The sequence below is a fragment of the Onychomys torridus genome, chromosome 18 (assembly GCF_903995425.1).
Source record: "Onychomys torridus chromosome 18, mOncTor1.1, whole genome shotgun sequence".
NCBI lineage: Eukaryota > Metazoa > Chordata > Mammalia > Rodentia > Cricetidae > Onychomys > Onychomys torridus.
The window spans coordinates 53,725,362-53,749,543 of NC_050460.1; positions in this window are offsets into that span (position 1 = coordinate 53,725,362).

Consider the following 24,182-nt stretch of genomic DNA (forward strand, 5'->3'; position numbering starts at 1 on the left):
TTTTGTTAAGGTAGTTATCAAGTGGAAAATTTTAATTTAATTTTACTTTAGGACTTGAGGGACTGTGATACAATCTGTTGTCTCTCTGTTGACATAGTTTTTTTTAGGAGTGTGTGTATGTGTGTGTGTGTGACCAAGTAGAAGAAATGCCATTCTCATTTAGGAGTCTAAACCTTATTTCCACTTGGGAAGGGATAATGAAGATCATTGCTTAAGACTCTCACAAAAATCTCTATAAATCACGTCAAAAGAGGCCATTCATTTGCCCCAAATTTGTAAAGAAAACAGGAGTCAACTTCCAAGAAAGAGCTTGAGGAAATTATAGATGGTGTACAATACTCACTGTGACCCTACATATTCTTTGTGAAGAATTCTGAGTGAGTTTGATAATATTGTCATAACCATGAGCAAGTCTGATGTATTAGTTACTGAATGTCATAGGTTGAATCTGGACTGCACCATACAGGCTCATATTTTGAGCACTGGGTTTGATGCTGTTGTTTAGGGAGGTTATGGATTATTTGAAGGGTGATCCCTGGGTAGTGGAGAATGACTATTGTGGGAAAGTCTCTTGGGGGTTATAGTTTGGCTCTGGTTTTGTCCTACTCTTTGATTTTCCATATGTGATATGAGAACTTTTCCACATCTCCCGCCTTCATAGAGCTATTCCCAAATTTATTTCCTACCACAACAGCCTAAACATCTTCTCCACTATGAGCTAAAGAAAACTTGTCCCACAAGTTATTTCTATGTGGGATAACATTATTGCAAGAAGAAAGATGTCTACATTGACATACTAAGGATTATTGCTCCCTTCACAAAACAATCCACCATACTGGACTTTAAGTTCTTTCCTCTATTGGAAAGCTTAGATTCTGCTTTTTCTTTTTTCCTCTGGTCTGTTTCAGATGCTTCTCAGTGAGTTGGGGCAATCACCCAACCAACACAGGAAGGGATTTCTTCCATTCCTTTCAGGAAAGCTGATATATGTCCCATTACCACATGTTTTAAGATTATAAAATAATGTTACTCTTGTCCTGCTGGCCCACATAAGAACAAAATATGTTATTTTTTGTAAACACAGGTTATAATATGATATTTAGATACTTTCACAACATCAGTAATACTCTCTTCTCCAATATTCAATGTATCTCAAAGGAATAATATTTTAGAAACACAAACTCTGGAAAATAGTAACCCTTCCAGTGAATTATGTGAAATTATCTTTTCCTTCATGTTATAAACAAACATTGTACTATTTTGTTTTGTAAAAATTTGAAAACGATAAATGTTTACAAAATTGGTAGCAAACATCAAACATAAAATAATGGAGAAAGCAACGAGATTTAGAACACTGCCATTGGAAGTTTTTATGGAAAATAATCCTCCCCAACTTTTCAAGTGTCTCTCGCAGATTCCCAATGCCTTAGTTCTTCCAAAGCATCTGTTTGGTCCTGTGAAGAAGGAAAATGGCTATGGTGAATTTACTTGAGATTTTTCCACAGCACTCTAATATATTTACATATCTGCATATGTGTACTTATTCGCATGTGGCTACTGGATATATCTGTGGATGTGTATATACAAGAACTCATTTGCATGTTGCTGTTGTGCATGTGTACATATAGAAACTCATCTTCATGTGACTATATGCACATGTGTACATATAGATGCATGTCTACAAGTGCCTACTATATATATATTTGTACATGTGTACCTATATATGTATATGTACATATCTGCTTATGTGTACATATACATACCATCTACATGTGGCTAGTATATGTATCTGCACATGTTTGCATTAACATATTATCTGCATGTAGCTATTGTCCACATCTTCACATGTGACATATACATATGCATCTATATATGGCTCCTGCATATACCAATTTAGTGATTTTAAAACATGTTTTTCCAAGGCTACAAAAGATGATGATGATTCTAAAGTTATCATAGCCTTGAGAAAGGGCTGGAATGCTAGAATATCAAACAAGCATGTGATTTAGTTTTAGCAAACTTGGATCATTCACAGATTGTGCCTTCAGTTATAAGTAAGTGTTGACTATTGACCAATTTTTGATGAAATCCAACAAAAAAAATATAGTGACTTGTGATCACAGGTAAGATGGACCCTGGCCCACTTTCACTTAGGATTCTATCTGTATTATTGGTGACATCCTTTGCCAAATGTTTGTTCTCTGATACACACTTGAACCTTGTGACCTTGGGGCCCAAACTCACTCTGTTAGTAACAAAGGAAACAGCCAGTCAGCATCCAAGAACTTCATCCTTCAGGATCTGCTTAAGCAGGAGGGAGGAGAGGATTTACTGCCAACTGGAAGTGTGCCACAAAGATTCTCCAGTGTGCTAAATCCCGGTGTTAATTAAATTTTAAGTTAGGAAATTGCATTAACTATTTAGAATGCAACAACACCAATAGGTCCAATCCCCAGCAAACATTTCCTGATCTTGACCTAGGTGACCCATTAGAATTAATAACATTTCAAGAATAGATTAATTTTTCCCCACAAGTTCACAGGGATACTGGCTGGTAATTATCTAAATTGTATCTGATGGCACCAGTAACACAAAGGAGAAAGTTCAGTGAAAGGCTGAGGAGAAATAATTAGTTGTAGATTAAAACAATCAGGAGCATTTTTTAAAAAAATAGCCACATAGGAAGCACTACCTATGCAGAGAATTGGTCGCCACATAAATTCTGATTCCAGAGTAAGTTGAGTGAAATATTGATGTTCACCTTTAGTGAAAGACTTTTTTGAAATGGGGTGTTGACTCCAGTGGTCCTGTAAGAAACAATTTAAAACACAATTCCAAGGCAAATCACCAGAAAGCTGTAAAGTCACTGATTACCAGTTAACTTTCCCTTGCTCACCTGTGAAACAGCAATGGGATCATTACAATACCCAATGTGTGTGTGTGTGTGTGTGTGTGTGTGTGTGTGTGTGCGTGTTGTGTTGTGTTGTGTTAAAGGTGGTTCAATATCTAATTCAAGCTATGAACATCTAACTCCCCAGCTTATGTCCCCATTATCCACCCTCACACAGCTAACCCTGAAAAACACAGGCAGGTCCAGTTGACTTTGAGCAACCTTTGGAAAGGAACAACCGATCCTCAAGCATAGACAATGAAACAAAGACATGACCAGGAACACAGACAGATGTTTAGACAGATGTATGAAGGGACACAGCTTCAGTGGCCTATTGGGCAGCACCACTGTCCAGTGGTGTCATATGTTTGGATCACAAGACATGATAGGACTTCTATTTTATTAGTAATACTCTTTTGTTTCCTATCTTTTTGATATCAACTTAAAATTTAGTTTTATTTTCAAAGGACCCTTTCACAGAGTGAAAGGACCCCACCACGTTCTTCTTCAGCAGCTGCATCTGAGTTGTCACCTGTTCAAAGACCAACGTGAAACTTAGGAAGCTTGGGTACAGAAATTCTCTAATCCTAGTACTGTCCAGTTACAATGAATACATTGGGAAATTTATCCACAGTTGTCAAGGATTTGTCTCACTTTGACTCAATTTCCTATTCCTTGTTACATGGCTATAAGGTAATATGAATTCATGGGATTTATTCATTTCCAAAACCATCTCAAACTAAAAAACAATGTTTTCTAGATGTCTAGTATACCTTAAAAAAAAGCATTTACTGTTCTGGTAGAAAGATAAAAAGTAAAAACAAATAAGCTAAGGAAATTGGATTCCAAATAGCTAAAATGTTCAGTATCTGAAAAATAATTAAGTGCAAGGTCTATTCAGTGCCCAGTGTACTGATCATTGTGTGTGCTGTGGCCATCTGTCCTGTTGATGGCATTGCCAAGGTCATTGTATATCCTGTGTCCTCTGTCCTGTGATTGGCATTGCCATGGTTGGGGTGTCACTGCGGCTGTCTGTGGCTGGCAATGTCATCAAGATTTTCTCTTCTCACTCATGTTTCTCTGTAGCTTCCACTTGGCTCTGGAAAGTTTTCTCCTCCTGATTTCCCCAGAGCATTTCTTCCTCTTTCATCTCATTTCATTGAGCTGTTATAGTTTTCCAATTTCATCTAATAACTGCTAGTCTGTGGGAAAATTCCTATGCAAAATATACTGAAGAGTATACCTGTGTCTTACAAATGTGTTTGGTACAGACTTTGCCTCACACGTGGGCCCCTGAGTCAACCTCCAGTAATGTAGACGTGCTTCTTTTCAGTAAACCAAAGCATTCTATTCTCAAGTGCAAATGATCCTGAATTAAAAGTTTTAGCTTCTAGCTACAAATACCATTTGCTCTGTTTTTCTAGATTTTATTAACCTTTAATGAAGCAAACTAGATTCTTTGGTTTTTTTGTTGTTGTTTTATTAAAAAAAAAAACTAAAATAGTGCAAATGTGTGAGGCTACTTGGAGAGTATTAGAAGTTAAATATCTGCCTGGTGGTGGTGGAACATGCCTTTAATCCCAGCACTTGAGAAGCAGAGGCAGGCAGATCTCTGTGAGTTTGAGACCAGCCTGGGTTACAGAGTGAGTTCCAGGAAAGGTGCAAAGCTACACAGAGAAATGATGTCTTAAAAAAACTGAAAAAATTAAAATAAATAAATAAATAAGTAAAAAATGAAAAAGAGAAGTTAAATATGTACACACTCCACTGAATTATCATTATTGTAAGATATGTCCTTCTTGTGAAAGGGCCTTAAAATATAGCCAACAATCCACCTGCAACCTCAGTGGCTCCCTGAGACACAGAATGTGCCAGATATGATTGGACCAAGAGATGAGAGTCTTCTCTCTTAGCCCAGAGTGTCTTCTTTCTTCTCTCTCTAGGACCCAGGACCCTGGGGGAAAAACCTGTGCCCCCCTTCCCCCACCCATTGCTGTCCCAGGTGCAGGCCAGCAGGGAAGACTCCTGAGGGTAAGCATCCCAACAGAACAATTCAGTAGAAAAGGATCAAATATAAGTTCTCTTCATTGCTGGTAGGCATTGAATGTCATGACACTTATTCTTAAAAACCCATGTGAGTTATTTTAAATTGTGGGTTTACATAGATTTATAGTATGCTTGTAAGTCCTATTACATCTCATTAGCAAACAGATCCCATGCTGAGACAACTGGAATGTACATAAATTCCAACTACATTGTAGGACCTGGACACAGCAGAGTAGCATCCATGATGGCATCATGGGAATTGTTCATAGAGTACCAGCATTGTATGGACTACACCGTGCTGACTAGAGCATTGAGTAGGGATTTTCCTGAGACTAGCAAACACACTTTCTTTAAAAAAATCTCCATCCTTTCAACATACTACTTCATTTCATCAAAATCACTTTCAAGTTGTAAAACTAAAAAAGAATTTCAAAATATACATTTCCTTTAGCCAGGGTTTCAAAAAAATAATTGCCCCCAATTTTCACAGAAGGAGTGGGGCAGGGGACAGATAAGAAAGTGAGAAAGATAATTAGGGATGTTGAGCTTTCAGCCATTTGAGCTTCCTCCGTGAAGAATTCTCTGTTTAGTTCTATAGACAATTTCTTAATAGGACTGTTGGGCATTTTGATGTCTAATTTCTTGACTTCTTTATATATTCTGGATATCAGCCCTCTGTCAGATGTGGGGTTGATGAAGACCTTTTCCCATTCTGTAGGCTGTTGCTTTGTCTTGTTGAGTGTGTCCTTTGCTCTACAAAAGCTTCTCAGTTTCAACAGGTCCCATTGATTGTTTCTCTCAGTGTCTGTGCTACTGGTGTTATATTTAGAAATTGATCTCTGGTGCCAATGCGTTCAAGGGTACTTCCTACTTTCTCTTCTATAAGGTTCAGAGTAACTGGATTTATGTTGAGATCTTTGATCCACTTTGACTTAAGTTTTGTGCACGGTGACAGATATGGATCTATTTGCAGCCTTCTCTACACATTGACATCCAGTTATGCCAGCACCATTTGTTGAACATGCTTTCTTTTTTCCATTGTATATTTTTAACTTCTCTGGGAAATGCAAATCAAAATGACTCTGAGATACCACCTTACACCTGTTAGAGTGGCTAAGATCAAAAATACAGAAGACAACTTATGCTGGAAAGGATGTGGAGCAAGGGGAACTCTCCTCCACTGCTGGTGAGAATGCAAGCTTGTACAGCCACTTTGGAAATCAATATGGGGATTCCTTAGAAAATTGGGAATCCATCTCCCCCAAGACCCAGCTGTAGCACTCTTCAGCATATACCTAAGGAATGCTCAATCATACCACAAGGGCATTTGCTCAGCATTATTCGTATCAGCTTTGTTTGTAATGGCCAGAACCTGGAAACAACCTAGATAGATGCCCTTCAACTGAAGAATGACCTAGTCCGGTGATCAGATGGTTAAACACCCTAACTGCTGTGCTGGAACTCTCGTCCAATAACTGATGGAAGTGGATGCAGAGATCCTCAGCCAGGCCCCAGGTGGAGCTCCAGGTGTCCAACTGTTGAGAAAGAGCAGGGTCTACAAGAGCGTGAATTGTTGAATCCAAGATTGCAAAAAGCACAGAGACAAATAGCCAAAGGAATGGAAGCACATGAATTATGAACCAAAGGCTGTGGAACCCCCAGCTGGATCAGGCCTTCTGGATAAGAGAGACAATTGAATAGCTTGATCTCTTTGGGAGGCACCCAGTCTGTGGGACCAGGACCTGTCCTTAGTGCATGAGCTGGCTGTTTGAAACCTTAGGTTTACACAGGGACACTTTGCTCAGTCTGGAAAGAGGTGACAGGACCTGCCTGTACTGAATCCACCAGGTTTAAATGAATCCCCAGGGGTGCCTTGATCCTGGAGGACATGGGAATGGAGGGGAGGAGCTGGGGGGAAGGTGGGGATGGGGGCGGGAGGTGGGAGGATAGGGGAACCCATGGCTGATGTATAAAAATTTAAAACACATAATAATAAAGAAGAAAAAATAAAAAAAAAACACAATATATCACACAGGACAAAAAAAAGAGAAGAACACACACACACACACACACACACACACACACACACACACATACAAATAAAAGAAGAGTAATCAGAGGTAGAAGTCCTGAAAAAGTGAGGGGCTGGGGTATTGCTCTGGTAGGCTTGCCTAGCATGTTGTAAGGCTTTGTAGTTAATTCCAAGGTTTGAAAAATAAATTGTGTTTGAATCAAAAAAAAGGAAGTAAGAAAGAAGAATTTCCATATGTAGTAAAAAAATGAACATTAATTCAAGACTATAGTTTGTATCTTGTCTTAGTTACATAGTATGTTGCCCAAAACCTGAACACACTGTATCCTGGGTTGCTTATGAGTGTGCTAGAGTTATCTTACATGAGATTGACTTCAGTACATTAATTTCCAAACCATATTCTCCCTTTAGAAGAACAGATTCTCTGGTGATTTTTCTCTTTCTCTTCACTCTCTTTTTATAAGCATGGGCTGTTAATGGTTGTAGTAATTTCATTGTTACCATTTTGTGGTAAGGGTAAGAAGTGGAGACCTGGAAATGTCATTCAGTACCATGGGAAGATTTTCATCTTGGCATGTGGGCAATGCATGCAATACCATTAACTTCAGTGGAAGTTGTGGCTAATCTGAAATTCCTAGTGAATCACACCCTGTTATATTGGAGAGGTGTTCAATTGTTGATGAAACTAAAATCCACACTTATTTAATTAAAAAATCAAATAATATCATCTTTACACTTCCTTGTAAAGTTAGGAATCAGAAGACAATTTCACATTACATTTGGTACAAAAGAATATTTTAGTTAAATAAACAAGAAAATGTCAATAGACTCTTAATTGTAGGTGATGTATTCAACCCAGAAGGAATGCTGGCAATCTGTTTTCCCTTTTACTTCATAATATGAGATATAATGTCTGTGTATATTCAGTTGTATTTTTACATGGAGTAGTTACTGCTTTAAAAAATCTCTTTTTTCAGGTTACTTACTATTAAACATTCTCAATTAATAACTTTCTAATCAAATGTACCTCATATCCCTGAGAATGTACTTCACAAGTGCAGAAATGAACTGGAGTATTTACATTCCTTTTCTAGTTACACCTGTCTGATAATTCTTGCCATCAAACAAAACAATTTGAATGAGTATGTACATATCCCCAGTAACAAATCATTATATCTGTCTTCTTCAAATAGTCTCTTTTTAAAATATTTATTTTTAGTTTTTAGTTATGTCTCTATATGGGAGTGGATGTGTACATATGAGTGTAGGTATTCACGGAGTCCCAAAGAGGACATTATGTTCCCTGTAGCTGGAGTTTCAAGTGGTTATGAGTCATTGGATATGGATGCTGGGAACTTATGTTCTTTGTAAGACCAGCAAATATTCTTAACTACTGAGTCATTTCTCCATCTCCAAATAGGCACTTTTATTTAGTTGCCAGTTTTTCAGTTTATAAGACAGACATGTTATCATGAATATTATTTCTTAATTCATTATCTACAATGTCATATGATGACAATGGATGAAACTTGTGAAAATTTTCTTTGTTTCTCAATATTTCTTAATTCTATGAGAAACTACATTCATAGTTGATCTTCTAAAACCACAAATATATCATTACATATTAAGCACACACACACACACATACACACACACACATACACACACACATACACACACACACACACACACACACACACACATATATATATATATATATATATATATATATATATATATATGATCTTTATTTGACAGCTTAATAATGAATGTTAGTCTAAAAGTGGAATTCATATTTTGCATAGTGTGTACATCACATAAAGTTAATTGAGAATGATGGATCCAAGCTGAGTTGACAAAGCTAGACTGTTTGTGTGATTATATACCACTTCTCAGAAAGTTTAAGTACTCCTTGAGTAGAAATTTGTCTTGATTATAAAATTTGCACATTCATTGATTTTTTTGTATTTAACATGCCATCTTACAACTTATATAATCTTAAACTCCCTGACCTCATTTCCTAATATACAGTTAAGATAAGAGTAATATAAAATAATAATAGTATTCAGGATACTGGTGGATAAAGGATGGGTTATTGTTCTTTATCTAATCTAAATCCATAAATGATTGCCATTCTCTTTTACTCATATCTTAGCAGAAGAAAGAATAACAATGTGTCCTGGCTTTACTGAATTCATTTATTAGTTGTGATGGCCCTTGGTAAATGTTTAGCACTTTCTCCATGCAGGATTAGTTCATCAGCAAACAGAGATAATCAGACTTGTGCCCTTCATTGTTTAGGTGGTCTCTTGCCTGGTTGATCAGGTGAGACCCCAGCACTGAGCTGATTCAAAGGTAGCAGTAAATGCCCTTCTCTTGTTCCATTCCTTAATGGAAATGCTTTCAGCTTTTCCTTATTCAACATGAGGCTTTTGTATATACTGGCTATTGGTGTGACATATACAGTTTTTGTTATTCAAAAGCTTGTTACTAGCTTAGTTTTTTCAGAGTTTTATTTTAAATAAAATGAATGAAGGAATATTGAAATGTTGAATTTTACATTTTTTCCTGCCTTTTTTGGTAGGGGTTTATTTTGACCTTCATTTGTGGTGAGATCCATCCTAGCTTGTATGTCCCTCTGTGTCCTTCCCTATGTGTTCATTCATCCAAGTATATCCCTCCAAGTGCATCCTTCCATGTTCATCCTTCTGTGTGCATCCCTTCCCCTGTGTGAGAGATGAGCATATGCCAAATAAGAGACGATGGTACCTCAAAACAATTTAATAAAAATAATGACCACTTGACATAGGCAGGAAGGAGAGATTCCTGTGTCATTTCCCTACTTCCAATCAGCAGGGAGAAGGCCACTACATACTTCAGAGAGAAAGGGGGAATATGTTCAGGCTTTAGATTTGAAATCCAGTTTATATCCAACATGGTGAAAACTGTTGACTCCTTTGGTAAATCATGATATGAATGAATTAGAAACCATTGAAAAGAATAGAAACTTCTGGGTCTGTATTGGTAGAAATGAACAAACCACAGGTCAAATAAAGGCATTCCTTTATAGAAAAACTATAAATGATGAATAGAGAATAAAAAAATTTGAATTAGAGGATGGTCAATGATACTAAGAGACATGTGAAAAATTTGATTAACTTTACAGAAGGATGAGCTTTCTCTGTACTCACATTGTTTACACTATTTGACTAAATACTTTCTTTATATTTAAGTTGGAGATCTGTTGTGGAATATTAGCCAGAGATGTGTTACATTTGTTTGTGCCATGGAACATTTGTGTGATGATGCAAAGATGTGTTGCATTGTTTTATGTTGCATTTGTTTAACCCTGTAAAGCTGTGTCACTTTGCCTGAATAAAATACCTAATTGGTCTAATAAACAATTCAATGGCCAATAGTTAGGTAGGAGAAGGGATAGGTGGGGCTGGCAGGCAGAGAGAATAAATAGGAGAAACCTGGGGAGAGAAAATTGAGGAGTGAGAGAGGAGAGGAGGAGGATGCTGGTGCCCAGCCACACAGCCACACAGTCAGAGTAAGAAGTAAAAAAAAAAAAAAAGATATACAGAAATAGAAAAAGGTAAAAGCCCAGAGGCAATATGTAGATGTGCTAACTTAAGCTAAGCAATTCTGTCTAGAAATAAACCAAGCTAAGGCTATGCACTCATGAGAAATAATAAGTCTCTGTGTGATTATTTGGGAGCGGCATGGTGCTGTGGATATCACTCTGTATAAATAAAATGCTGATTGGCCAGTAGCCATGCATGAAGTGTAGGCAAGACAAGCAGAGGAGAGAACAGGAAGGCTGAATTAGGAGATGCTGTCAGATGCTGCCATGAGTACCAACGTGTAAGATGCTGGTAAGCCACAAGCCATGTGTCAAGGTGTAGGTTTATAGAAATGAGTTAATTTAATATATAAGAACTAGATAACAAGAAACCTGCTGCGGTCCTTCAGTTTGTAAGCAATATAAGTCTCTGTGTGTTTACTTGGTTTGGTCTAAGCTACTGCAGGACTGGCAGGTGAGAGAGATTTGTTCTAACTGTGGGCCAGGCAGGACTGGAGAAAACTCCAGCTACAGGATGGTGGGTCCCCCAAAGAGTAAAGAGTTAAAAAGCCAATTGCAGAGCTTTACTATCAATAGTGCACAGCAAGGAGTAATAAATGTGATTCTCAATGTCAATGTGTCATTTAGATTATTTCATACACCAAATAGTGCATTGTATGTGGTCTCACTTTTTTTACCCAATGGTCTTTTATGTTCATTCTTTATAACTTATTGAATCTCCACTGGCAGCTTATGTGCCACAAGTTGCCTCCAGAGGTTGAAAGACAGTGAGTAGTTAAGGGCACTTGCTTTTCTTCCAGAGGACCAGAATTCAATTCCCAACACCCTTGTCAGGCAGCTTACAATAGCCTGCTCCAGAGAGTAAATGCCCTCTTCTGGTCTCCAGAGGCACTTCACACACACACACACACACACACACACACACACACACACACACACACTTAAAATAAATCTTTACCAAAAATCTGTACTCTGGGAAGATGAGAGTCCAATAAGCTTAGATATTAACGACAACTCTTTTTGTCTGAGTTGAGGTTTTACACACTGGGGTGGAGAAAAGAGAGAGCAATAATTAATCAGAGTAGGGGCTAAGCATTTTATCATTGTGGCTCTTGGTATTCCACTGTTTAATCGTGTCATTTTGGCAGGTTAAAAAATCTCATGCTTATGAACTGTGTGAAAGTTACAAAGGAACAGTTTTGCAGTGGCAATGAACAGCTACACTGACAGAGAATTATGAATGTGTGCATCAGAATAGGCGCTCTTGTGGTGAAATATTTAAAGTTTACATCTTTGTATAAACTGCCAAGTTGAAATAATTCTCACTACAGTTCTGTGGAGAGATAGAAAATTTATGAGATATTGAGAGATTGCAACACAACCTGTCTGAGACTCCATCTTAGAGGTTCTCAACTTGTGGGTTGTCAGGGAGTCAAAACACCCTTTCACAGAGGTCACATATTTGATATTCTGCATATCAAATATTTACAGTGCGATTCATAACAGTGGCAAAGGTACAGTTATGAAGTGGCAATGAAATACTTTTATGGTTCCTCAACATGAGGAACTATATTTAAGGGCCACAGCATTAGGAAGGTTGAGAACCACCGCTCTAGCTATATTTGCAAAATTCTTCTTGTCCATCTTTAGACAGAAGTTCTCATTTTATGAATTAATTATAAAATATAGTCTGAAAATAAAAGTTTGATAAAGTACTGTGGTTACTAAAACAAACTAGTTCTTTGAAAATATTTTATAGTTTCAAAACATCTTTTCTCTGTCAAAACCACTCTCTTTTCTTAGGTTATAATATAATTACATTTCTCTCTTTCTCTTCCTCCCTTCAAGCCCTCCCAGGTATCCCCAGTTATGCCTGGGCTGATCTGGATTGTCACTGTCAAACCAATTGGTGTGCTCATTCACTGGGAACATCACCTCTCTGGTTACCAGTTTTCACTGCAAACCTCCAAAGGAATATAGCAACCAACAGTCCTAACCAGCTATGACACCTATGAGTCACATCAATGACCAGCATGGAACTCTGTATAACTATAAGGGTGCAGAAGTGGTACACATACCATGGTGGTAACCAACAGCTCTCAAATTGGACTTAAAACTCACTTAGAAAGAAGGAAATTATGCCTGGTTCAGAAACCTAGTTAGCTACTTAGTGCTAGTGAAGTCATGGTTTTTGGAAGAGGATCTACAAACGTTAATTTACTAAACTAGCACAATCTCTAAACTGTTCTTCAGGGGACATTTGGTGGCTACAGTTCCTAATGCTCAATACTCCTAGGACAATGTTCATGATTTTCTTCAATCTGTTTTTGATGACATTTGTCATCAATTCAACTTGCTGAGTGGCCACTACTAACGGGAAAGTCCAACTTTGTTAAATTATTGAATGTGTTTAAAATAACTCCAGTCTCTTTTATGTTTAAACACGGACCACAGTTCCACTATTTATTTATTTATTTTTTTCTTCCTGTTATTGTGAGGTGTGTGTGCAGGGGTTCATGTTCACACAAGAACAGAAGCTAGAGGTTGATGTTCAGGGTCTTTCTCTACTGCTCTCTACCTTATATTTTGACACAGGCTCTCTCCCCAAACCAGAAACATAGGCTACACAGCTACTCTAGCTACCCAGCTTGCCCTAGGTATCCCTGTTTGCCTCTTCAGGGCTGGGATAACTGTCCAGGGGCCTTCCACAACTGACTGGCTTTTATGTGCATTCTTTATGACTATCTGTAACTAGTCGGTATTTTGGTTGGAAGATTTCTACTTTGGAAACTCTAAAGCCTGGCCTCTGTTTATACCTTCCTCACTTTTAGCAGGATAATCTCTCAGAAGGTTGTATCTCATGGTTTCCGTGACAACTGCAAAAGTTGAACTGTCTTTTTGAAAAAGAGTATAGTGTGATATTTCTCCTTGCTCTTTAATCATCTAGGCAAATAAACCAATATAAATCCATTCACCTTAATTTTTAATTAATTGAGCCTCAGCTGAGGTAATAATAACTAGAAGCCTGTAACTAGAATGCTGTAACACTAAAATCATAGGGCATTGCTAATAGAAAAGAGTGCCTTATTTTAACTTATATTAAAGATACATGCTCACCTATTAACTTACCTCATTTAACTCATTAAACTTTAAGCATTTTTACAACCAAGAAAATCAATAATGTAATAAGGCTTAAAAATATGCCCATATAAATCCCTGAACCTTGTATTCAGAAAATTCCATGCTTTCAGAGGCAATTAATGTTTTAAACATTGCAGTAGCTAAGGTTGCACTGAGGACACTGTGTGAGATCCAGGAAACCCACTACTCCCGACATGTCTGCATCACCCAGTTGTCACAAGACAGCGCATCTCTGAGGTATTGGGATTGTGTTGTATCTTTAGCTGATGTTCGAGGGTAAGCTCAAACAGTCCAAATCAGTAAGAAAATAAAATAATTTCAATTTTTTTTAATGTTTTTTCAAGACAGGGTTTCTCTGTGTAGCTTTGGAGCCTATTCTGGAACTCACTTTGTAGCCCAGGCTGGCCTCAAACTCACAGAAATCCACCTGTCTCTCTACCTTCCAAGTGCTGGGATTAAAGGCGTGTACCACCACTGCCCAGATAAATTCAATTGTTTTAATTAAGGTATATAATCAATTTTATATATTATACGTATGTAAATATTTCCTATGTATATATGTATGTATGTATGTATGTATGTATCTATCTATCTATCTATCTATCTATCTATCTATCTATCTATCTAATAACAGAGTATAGATATGTTCCTTAAAAGTACAGTTTCAAAATTATATATATTAGAATATTTTATTTTTCATTGTTAGGAACAAATATTTTCACCAGGGGAAGGTGCTGTCTATTATTCTATCACTTTTTTTTTTTTTTGAGACAGGGTTTCTCTGTGTAGCTTTGTGCCTTTCCTAAAACTCACTCTGGAGACCAGGCTGGCCTCGAACTCACAGAGATCCGCCTGGCTCTGCCTTCTGAGTGTGGGGATTAAAGGCTTGTGCCACCACTGCCCGGCTCTTTCACTATTTTTAAAGTTAATTTTCCTATGCAAAGATGAAAAATTACTATTTCATCTTCTGAACTGAAGATAGAGAGGGAAAATGCTAACATTTTATTTAAATGGATAAAATGAATTTGGGGCAAACACTAGTGAAAAGACACAGCCACTCTCTAGTCATTAAGTGTTCTAATAATCTACCATGAGCTGATTAGTCATGGTCATAGCCTAACTGATTTAGTTGTATTTGGTCCATTGATTTATTACATTTACGTATGTCTGTGAAGCTGAATGTCCTGAATGCAGAACTACTTGGACGGTTTACTTCACATGGTCCAGAAGCAGATATACTCCTGGAATGTCTGCTGGGTGAGGTGACACATAACTGTAATCAGAGCATTCAGGGAGGGGAGGCAGGGAATTGTAACTTCCAGCCCAGGCCACAAAATGAGTTTGAAGTCAGCCTAGACTATAAATAGAGAGACCTAATTGAAAAACAAACAAACAAATAAATAAAATGAAAAAAAAATACATAGAGGTAGTTTGGGTTTTTTACTTTTGATGTGCCTTAGCAAATCACTAGTAAACCATATCAGTAATTTTTTTGTTTGTTTGTTTTTTTGAGACAGGGTTTCTCCATGTATTTTTGGTGCCTGTCCTAGATCTTGCTCTGTAGATCAGAGTGGTCTCAAACTCATAGAGATCTGCCTGGCTCTGCTTCCTGAGTGCCATATCAATATTTTAATGAGCTCTGCTTCCTCTGTGAGGGGCCGTTTCAAGAAATGCTGCTTTTATTATTTGTGATGCATATACTGCAAATGCTGGATTAACACATAACAACCAAAGCAACTCAGAAAGGATTTTTTTTCTTTTTTCTTCTTCTGTTTTTTTTTTTCCATTTTTATTTATTTATTTATTTTTCTATTATCAGCTTGATACAGTATAAATTCTCAACCTAATAGTGAAATGTTTGATTGAGGCTTGCCCAGTAATTGAGTAAACCCAAAACTTTTAATAAGTCATAGTCATCCTAGGGTCCTGCCTGCTATATAGCCTCCCTGGTTCTGTGGGTTGCACTCTGATTGTTCTTTGCTTTATATCTAGAATCCACTTATGAGCGAGTACATATCATGTTTGTTCTTCTGGGTTTAGGTTACTTCACTCAGGATGGTATTTTCTAGTTCCATACATTTGCCTGCAAATTTCATGCTGTCATTGTTTTTCTCTGCTGAGTAGTACTCCATTGTGTATATGTACCATATTTTCTTAATCCATTCTTCAGTTGATGGGCATCTAGGTTGTTTCCAAGCCCCTGACATTAATCCATGAACATATGAACACCTGATTTTTGACAAAGAAGCCAAAAATGTACAATGGAAAAAGAAAGCATCTTCAACAAATGGTGCTGCCATTACTGGATGTCAACGTGTAGAAGGCTGCAAATAGATCCATATCTGTCACCATGCACAAAACTCAAGTCCAAGTGCATCAAAGACCTCAACATAAATCCAGTTACACTAAACATTATAGAAGAGAAAGTAGGAAGTACTCTTGAATTCATTGGCACAGGAGATCACTTCCTAAATATAACACCAGCAGCACAGACACTGAGCACAACAATTAATAAATGAGACCTCTTGAAACAGAGAAGCTTTTGTAGGGCAAAAGACATGGTCAATAAGACAAAAAGACAGCCTACAGAATGGGGAAAGACCATTACCAACCCCACATCTGACAGAGGACTGAACTCTAAAGTATATAAAGAACTAAAAAAAAAAAAAAAACTAGACATCAAAATACTGAACAATCCAATTAAAAAATGGGCTAAAGAGCTAAACAGAATTCTCAAAAGAAGAATCACAAATGGTTGAAAGACATTTAAAGAAATGCTCAACATCCTTAATCATCAGAGAAATGCAAATCAAAATGACTCTGAGATACCACCTTACACCTGTCAGAATGGCAATGATCAAAAACACTAATGACAGTCAATGTTGGAGAGGATGTGGAGCAAAGGGAACACTCCTCCACTGTTGGTGGGAATGCAAACTTGTACAAGCACTGTGGAAATCAGTATGGTGGTTTCTCAGAAAATTGGGAATCGATCTACCTCAAGACCCAGCCATACTACTCTTGGACATATACCCAAGGAATGCTCAATCATATGACAATGATACATGCTCAACTATGTTCATAGCAGCACTATTTGTAATAGCCAGAAGGGATTTTTTAAGTGGCAATTTAAACAGTCCTTTTTAAAGGTTCTTGTCAAGAATAGCTTCTAACCTTAATGAAATATGTAGAGCCATTATTAGGTTAAGATGTGGTGTTAAATCGACCATTAAATTATATACTGATTTAATAAACTTAGACCTTTTCAACTATCTTAACTAACAAGAAGACTACAGTCAATTAAAGTTGAAATGTTGAGAGAGGATCTTAAAATTGAACAGGACAGGCTCCTATTCCAGTATCTGCTGAGCACACAGCCACTATACAACTTCATGAAGAGTTGTCCTGTCAAGTACAAGTGCCACCTGAGATAAAACTCTGTGATCATACACTGTGTTCCTCACCTCACCTTGAGGATAACATTAATGAGGACAACATCAGTGACAATTCTGAGGCATAGATCTCATGTGTTCCCTCTAAGAAAGAGAAGCCCCTACATAATCTGAAACTGCTCTGAATGCCTCTCTGTCAGGTTTGTTATTTAATTCTTTTCAGAAGTTTGTCATGTTTCTAAATTTGGTATTAAGAATTGAGTTTCAGCTTAAAACCATTGGTTTCCTATCCTAAAATTCATCCCCCAATAATTTTACTAATTTTATTTGCTTCTGATCTTTATGCATATTATTTATTGTCTAGTACCCTTCAATTAAGTTTTTATTTTGCCTAGACTCATATGCCTGCAATTCAATGTCATTGGTGTATTTTGTTATTTTATTTTTTCTCTGTAATGTTTTCATTATATTGCTGACAAATAGCTGAATTGCTCCCTACAGTTTTTAATCTTGTTTGTTATAAAGTTACATCTCTTAAGTAGTTTTGTCCATGTTTTTTTTTGAAATTTGATGCTTCTAGATGGATCCATGTGTGAGAAAAATAATTCCATTGATTTTATTTAACTGGTTATACCAATGCACACACACTAACACTCATTAAAGTGAAACTTTAATGGAATATTAACCATTGGATAACTATACCATTTAAGTTTAAAAAAAAACATAGAGAAGTGTTTGAGAAAAGTCATTTTAGCTACTAATGATAGAAAGGTATTAATGAGAACTTTCATATAACCAGAACAATCTCGAATAACTTATGTCTTCATTAGAATATGTTGAACACACCAATAAGTAAACAAACAAACAAACAAACAAACAAATAAATAAATAAATAAAAATTGGAGAAAATGCTTGTAGTAAGAGTCATAAAAGAAAAAAAACCTACAAATAATGGAAAAATACATTAAGATGTGTTTGATAATTTTCAGGAATTGAAGACATGACTCCTCAGATTCAGTGACAGAACCACTCTTGATCACAGTGTGTAGAAAATAATATTTCACAAAACTTGCAATGCATTCAAAAACAGAGAAGACAAACTGTTTATTATTCCTCCATCAGAAAAATAAAATGTTGCCTGGCATGAAGATAAACTAGAAGTTATTTTTTAAAAGAAAGACATAAAAACAGATGTTGGAGTCTGTTTGTCCAGGGACAGGGTCTGTCATACCAGTGAGTAAAGCATTTGAACAGAGAAAATTTGGCAGAGCACCTTTGCTGCTATCTACATTTTGTAAAATGAATGACTATAGATTCTCTCCATTAGGAAACAAGTGAAAAGTGATGAAATGCAACACCGTCTATTTGTTGAAAACAAAGAGCAAATGTTAGTTATTTAATTTAGGTTTTGGCAGAACAAAATGGACACATCAAAAACACAGTAGTGGAATGAAAAGTAAGGCTAGTGTTCAGTAGAATTAAAGAAAAAAAACAAACAGATAAAACTCCTAGGTGCTAGATGATGCAGCGGACAGGGATGTGAGAGTTCTTGGTTCCTTGGAGGAGTCTTTTACTTTGGATTGATGATATTTGATTTGCCTGTTTGCAATGAGGTTAGGTCCGTGTGATTTGAATTATGATACTAAAACGATAGAGAATTGACTTTTACTAACTCGGTAATATACATCATTCATCTTACAGTCACAAAAGAAAAAGTTGCCAGCGTCGCTGGAGGAGAAGTACTTGAAAACACATCTATCAGCATTTTTTAACCTTCCCAGGAACACACTGAACTTGGTGCAGCAGTAAGAGCTCAATGTTCCCGTGAAAACTGAGCGAAAAGGTGTGATTGTGTCACAAATTCAATGAGATGGCAAGTCTGCATTTTACTGGCAAAAAATAAATATAAGAGGATAGGTAATAAGAATGTACAAATTCACGAGGCTGAGTACTAGGTCTAGAAGAGATTGTTACAATGTACTGGTGAATAGCAAAAAATAAAATGCTGATACCACTTTTTGTTGTTTAAAAATTTTATGCATGTAATGGTTTTGCTCAGAACCACATGTTTTGCTCCCCTACAATTCCTTCCCTCCCTACCTCTCCCACTTTTCCCTCCCAACTACATATTTTTTTTTAAACTATTGAGTTTACTTATTGCTTCATGTGTATGAATAGGTTTAGAGCCATCTACTGGAGCATGGATAAGTACACGCTCTGTAGAAAACTAACTCTTGCTTCCCCAGCAGCCATCAATTATGCAAGAGCTACACAAGAACAAACCTCCTGAATCTCAGCATGTGCAATGGAGGGGCTTATGAGGTTTGATACCTAAATAACCTAAAATATAACACTTGCATGGAATAATAACCCAAATTTGTGATTCTACATAAATGGGGGAATGAACATATGTATTGTATGTGTACATGAAGATTTATTTAATTGTTTGTTTATTTATACAAGTTACCTCTATGTAGCCCTAGTTGGCTTAATGTCACCTTGTAGACCAGACTGGCTTCAAACTCACTGAAAATTTTCTGTCTCTCCTTAGTGCGGGGATTACAGATGTGTGCCACCACCTCTGGCTTGAACATGTATTTATTTAAAATATTATTATTATGTGAGCATGCAAAACATATCTTGAGACATTAAATAATATGTATAAATACTATTTAATTGCAAATGAGAACTTGGGAGAGTGAGGCAGAAAAGTACCCTACACAAATGAAACATTGTGTCCAATAGGCTAACATGAATCCATTCTAAAGATAATTATCAATTAGAAGAGAAGCACATGATTACTTAAGCTAGATATTAATATGCCTATCTAAAATCTTCTATTCACACCTAGTGAATTTTTTTTTATCCAAAGCTAAAGCTTGCCCTTCTACATTAAAAAGACATGTCAAAAATAAGATTCATTTTGGGTGTTGTTATACAGGAATAATGGAATAACATTAAGGAAAAATAAATTTCAAAAGGCACAGAGAAATGGATATAGATGACAAATTTACATAGTAAAAATGTGTCATATAAAGCTCACTACATAAACTTAAAGTGTATTCCAAATTTTTGTCACCTTGAGGTATGCATGGAACAGAAATTGATTAGATGGGAAGATATGGTGTCTTATTTTCTCAATTCACATGGAAATTTCTTAAATCATTTACAATTATGTGCTCATATATAACCTTTGTAAAATTCTGAAGGAAAATCTTGTAATTAGAGAAAAATTGTAGCTTTAAATATATGGACTCACAAGGGTCCTTTTCTCACTCAAGTTATTAAGAGGGGGCTGAATGTGATTTGATTCTTCCACGAGGCTCAATTAAGCTTTTGCATTTTGAGTAGAAAAAAAATAATTGATCTACAGATAAATGTATTATTTTTTTCTAAATTATTCCACTGTTGAAAATAGAACATGAAGTCAGGTTAAAACATAAAGGAGTAATACCTTTATGAGCAGTGGTCTTGGTGAATGACATGATGTTCTTAGGCAGGCTTGCACCCAACTTAACTTGAACCCATGTTTTATTGCAATCCATTTTCATCAGAGTGTTTTTTTTTTCTACAATATGCTGCATAGGACTGCCTTATTAATTTTCTTTTGTATTTTTCTAATTTTGGAATTCTTTCTATGACCCCCAAATGGTCATTAGCTACTGAGACCCAGCTTAAGTACCAATTCCGCTCTTACTTTGTGATGATCTGAGACTCTTCAATCAACCCCTCCATTGAAAACTCACACGCTCTGTCTTCTATTACATATAAGTATGCATATTTCAGTCTCTACTGCTAGACTCTATGTGTTTCAGGGCAGAGGTTGCATCCTAACTCCTTTAAATCACTATAGATAAAAAATCTTTTGCATAAGGGTGCCCTGCATATAACTCTGTGTTCTCATTTCACTCTGTTCTGCAGCACAAATTTCAAAAAGATGGTGGTGACAGGAAGTAGATTTGTGAAATTTCTTAATGCTACATTGTCAGAGATAAAATGAGAGCTGTGATCATTTCTTATGCTGTAGCTGTAGAGGCGAACTAAAATCATCTTTCCATGCCTGATTGCCAATGAAATGTCAAGAGTGATTAATTAAGAACATATCTGTAAAAGCATTGAGGTAACATTGTGACCTTAACTGATTTGTAAACTGAATACTCTTTTTTGCTCCATTTACTTTTTTAATACTTCTTATTTTCTCATATTTATGGTACAAACTATCAGGTTTATAAAGCTTTATAGTATTTAAGCTGTGTGCTGAACTTCCGACTTATGCAGAGAATGGTGTTCCTCCACTTGCTGGAAAAATATTCCTGTTAAGTGTGAGGATTGGTTTTCTTTCTGGGCTACGGAGAGAGGCAGAGAAAAGAGATGTCTAGAGAATATGTGCATGTTTTGGAGATAACAGCAAATGTAGCATGATCTTATTAACAAATGAGCATGGAGACCTGAGGATCCAATTAGCTGCAATAGCAATACCTAGGTCCTGGAGTGCCCTGAGGAACATAGGGTGTCCAGGTGATTGGAGCTAACACCCATTCTTCAGAGGCAGAAACAGTTGGTAAAAATATCATTGATTCAAAGTTATATTCCTTATAGAAAAATGTTGACAGTGTTTCTAGTACCAGCTTAGGTTGTCTCCACCTTTCCTGTTTGGTCCAAATGAAGACTGTGTATGGAACTGTACCATTTTAAAATTGTTTATGTGACACTGAGTGTCAGGCAATCCATCTGGTTTGTCCTCTGTGAAGGAAAGTCAATCAGTAACAAAGGGCTCACAGGTTTGATTTAAGGACATGAATTAATGAGTTATGTTTTCAAATGGTTGGGATATGGGAATGTTGAATGCCGGTACACAAGGATGTAATCAATGAATTAGATAGTTATTAATTTTCAGTTTAATGTTTAAAAGTAAACAAAAAAAATGGAATGTGGAATATGGAGGTACATGACTGTTACCCCCTAGGACTTGGGAGGTGGAGTCAGCAGAAGAGAATTCCCTGTGCTTGCTTTGGCAGCACATATACTAAACTTGGAATGATAGAGATGATCAGATGATAAGCATGAGAGGAAAAAACAGAAGTGCCCAGCCATCCTGTGCTACATAGCAAGTTTAAGGCCAGGCTGGGCTACAAAAACCTCACTCCAAATAAAAATAAACCAGTTGCATGATGATATATGGCAGATAAGTTAACAGAGGAATTTAAGGTGACAACATATGTAGTTTCTCCCTAAAATTTTAAACACAAGAGGAAAAGCATCTTTGTATTGGTCAAACCTGAACTTGTTCATGGTCTGAAGGGAAAAGGATCATCATTTATATTGTTTTGTTTTCATAGCTGATGAGGCTTTTTATTACTCATGAATATTAGCTTTGTCCTAAGTATAACATCTCTACACATACTTCATGTTAGGAAAATCAGTTGCTACATCTGCCTTCTACCTGCATGAGATGGAGAGTAGTCCATAACAGATGCAGAACAACATACAATATGTCAATTATTTTCCATAGCTGTTCTTCCTTATGGCACATTCCTTGGAGCCATGAAACTGCCAACAAAATATCACTTTGCAGTAGAAATACCCATTTCCTTGTAGAGGAAGTGACTTTAAATTTGAATACATGCCAATTAAAATATCCACTAAAACCAGTGACAGAATTCTATGTAGAAACAGGAATATTTTTTTTTCAAGACAGGGTTTCTCTATGTAGCTTTGGAGGCTGTCCTAGATCTTGCTATGTAGACTAGGCTGACCTCGAACTCACAGAGGTTCTGCCTCCCAAGTACTGGGATTAAAGGCATATGTCACCACCACCCAGCTGAAACAGGAATATTTTGATGTGTAGCTTTCTTTGTGACTCTGAATACAAGCAGGACGATTCTTCCAGCTACATGCTTTTTTCCATGGTAAGAGGATGTAGCAAAACTGACAATATGTTAATTTTTTGTCTTTGACTAGTTGTTTATTACAGAGATAACTTAATTTACAGGAGTTTCCCTAGGAGAGAACATGAGCATGAAAGTTATTCATCTATAAAAAAGAATATAATTAGATGAATTATCAGAGAAGGTAAGATTAAAGATCATCCTGCTAAATGATAAAAGCCAGACTCAGGAACACCAATACTGAATGTTTTCTCTCATTTGTGAATTTGAGATCCTAGATTTTATATAGACACATAAACGTGTGTGTGTGTGTGTGTGTGTGTGTGTGTGTGTGTGTGTGTATTCATTTATACTCATACACATGTGTAAAAGCAGACGGGATTATTGAGAATCAGGGAGAATAACCAGGGTGGGAAGGCTATCAGGGATAAATATGGTTATAGTCCACAATATAATGTTTAAAATTGCCTTTATGAAAGCCAACACTACATACACTGAATATATTCCAATAAAAAGTGATTGAAAAATAAAACTCAAGCTATATAATGCAAAGTTGTGTGCTCTATTAGAACTGCAGTTTAATATGATACATTTTAAATTTCTTCTAGAATATGTACAAAATTGGGAAAGCTCCCCTGGGTATACATTTAAGATGAGGTAGAACCAGGCTAAAGAACTCCACAAAAATGCAGGAACATATTACTATTGGTTTTATATCAGGGTAGCTGAATCCAGAATATGAATGCAATTTTTTAAGTTATTTATTTTTATTTTATGTTTATGGATGTTTTACTTGCATGTAGGGCTATGCACCACATGCCTGAAGTGCCCACAGAGGCCAGAACAGGGCGTTGGACACACTGGAACCAGAGTTGTCCATGGTTATGAAGCCACCATGTATGTGCTTGGAACTGAACTTGGTTGCTCTTAAATAACAAGTATGCTTGACCCTTGAACCAAATCTCTAGTCCCCAGAACTACCATTTTATTAGATATATCTCATTTTAAGCCTGTAAGTAGCTTAAAAAAAAGTAAGCCTTTGTTGTCATAAAATTCCGCTAAATACATTAATGGTTATTTTCTTCCTCCTCAATGCAGTATGATAAGTATAGTACACTAGAGAATATAGCATCTTTTCATTTCATGGGGTGACTCAGTGGTTAAGAGCCTTTGCTCCTCTTCAAAGAGTACTTAAGTTCAGTTTTCA